Source organism: Propithecus coquereli, unplaced genomic scaffold, assembly GCF_000956105.1.
Source record: "Propithecus coquereli isolate 6110/MARCELLA unplaced genomic scaffold, Pcoq_1.0 Scaffold633, whole genome shotgun sequence".
Lineage (NCBI taxonomy): Eukaryota > Metazoa > Chordata > Mammalia > Primates > Indriidae > Propithecus > Propithecus coquereli.
In genome coordinates this window covers 162,480-164,822 of record NW_012152319.1, presented here as the reverse complement: position 1 = coordinate 164,822, position 2,343 = coordinate 162,480, and the positions used below count along the sequence as shown (strand labels likewise).

At 32.8% G+C, this 2,343-nt stretch overlaps 1 protein-coding gene across 1 annotated transcript in view; it reads left to right on the top strand.

The window, feature by feature from the left end:
- ATXN10 (ataxin 10) overlaps positions 1-2,343 on the top strand; it is a 163,883-nt gene that overhangs the window by 89,938 nt on the left and 71,602 nt on the right. The gene's annotated exons all lie outside the window — the stretch shown is intronic.

The following is a 2,343-nucleotide window of genomic DNA, read 5'->3' as shown; positions in this document are numbered from 1 at the left end:
TGTGCTATTGGAAATGGAAAATTATACCTTTTAAATTGTTGCTGTTTTATATATGAATGTTATAGATTTCTATGCATCAAGTTGATATCCACTCACCTAGTGGAATTCTACTATTTGTTATTGATTTTCAGTTGTAGTACTGTTTTTTTAGTGATATAAAATAATATTGTCTGAAAGTAGACATAATTTCATATCCTTTGCCTTTCCCTGCTTTATAACTGAACTGATAACACCCCAAGAACAATGCTAAATAATAATAGTGACAATGAATAACTTACCATATATCACATCATCTTATTTTATGTTTTAATATAATTCTATTCTATTAAGATTTTAAAAATCAAGAATGGATAATAAATATTATCAGTTTCTATATAATGATCTGTGAGAATTACCTATATTTACTTTTTGAGCTACTAATATGTTTCATTATGTCAGAGGTTTTCTTTTTTATTAATTTTTTTTACCATCTTTGCATTTCCTAAAATAAATTCCACTTGGCCTTGTTGTATTACTTTCTTTAATGTGCTACTGGCTTCTGTTTGTTAATATTTTACTTAAGATTTATTATCAATTGTTACAATGAGATTTGCTACATTTTTATTGTAATATTTATTGTTGTTGCTATAATAGTTTTAAATTGTTATCCTCATTTCACATAAGGAATTGAGAAGTTTTCCCTTTCTGTGCTTTAGAAAGATTGAAATAACATTAAGTTATCTTGTCTTAAGAGATGTTGTAGACGTCTTCTTAAAATTGTCTTTGCCTGGTGCTTTTTTAGAAGTAGCTCTTTGACAACTTTTTTTCTTTTTTATGATTGTCTTTTCTAATTTTCTGTTTCCTTTAGAGTAAGTTTTGATAAATATAAGTATTTCTCCAGGGCCAGATGGCTTTGCTGATAAGTTCTATCAACTAGAGATGAAAATTATCAGTAATACACCAGCTCAGAAAATCGGGATGGTATGAACACTTCCCAACTCATTTCATAGAGAGATATAACTTATTAATTGTGTCATTTAGATCATGTGTATCATTAGGGTTTTTAAAAATTATCCATTTTACCTCTCATAGAATGAGATTAGTGCATTAAAATCTTTTTCCAATTTATTTCTCTTCCATTATCATATATTTTAACTCCTGTAATCTTTGCTTCATGATTATTGATGCCATCTTATTTGGTATCCACATCTGTAAATTCTTCATTGTAAATTTCATCCTTAAAAGATTGAAAGTGCCCTTCTATGATTTATTTAATGCCTTTTAAAATAATTTATCTTTATCTGAAATAAAGGTCACAGTCACTCTTCCTTTTTATTTGTTTGTTTGCATTTTGCTGGCATTTCTTGCAAATTCTATTATTTACTTTTCCAACTCACTTTGCTTTAGATTATGTCTCATGTATAATGCAAAGAATTTTTTACTTTGTAAGCTAATATGAATGGCCTCTTCTTTTACTGAGTATAAGCCATTCGCATTTATTCATATGGCATATATGAGTTATCTCAAATTATCTTATAATCTACTTTCCATTTTAATAGCTTACAAAAATCTTTAATGCAGCTCTTTCTTTGCTTTGGTTTTTGATGTCTATTTTCTTTGGTATGTTTATTTTGCCATGAGGGTTCCTATTATAACTATATCGTTGTATAATCTCCTGAGTGATCTATTTTTTTGGATAGTCCGTATTATTAATACTTCTCTATTACCCCACATATCTTGTTTGCCCCTCCAGATACACTTTCTAGCTTTCTGCCTCCTCTCTTTTTTTTTTTTTTTTTTAAGAGAGAGGTTCTCACTCTGTCACCCAGGCTGGAGTGCAGTGGCTCAATAACAGCTTACTGTAACCTTGAACTCCTGGGCTCAAGCGATCCTCCCACCTCAGCCTCTGAAAGTACTAGAATTACAGGCGTGAGCCCCCGCGCCAGGCCTTGTTTCCTCTTTAGTGCCTTATGTTGTGACCTGGATCTTCCATTTATTTAGCATAGTAGCACCAACAATAAATCCTTCTACAGCCTTTAATATGTTATGTCATTTAGCCCCTCACAGCTAAAGGAGATGACGTGGAGCAGCTGTGGGCACTGACATCCAGGCCCCACAGCAGCCGCGTGCTCTGGCCTGGGCTGGCCCTTACCTGACCCATCTACTTGAGGGGGCCTGACTCAGAGAGCCCGGCTGTGTACCGCCCTTGAGCATGTTGCATGATCTTCCTGACCTTTAGTATCTGTCCTTGAAATCAGGATGGCAATATACAAGCCTACAGGTAAACACAAAGGTAGTATTTTGCAGAAGTAAAAAAAAACCTATTATAAGGCTGCAATGATTATTACCGTTTTTTCTATCTAA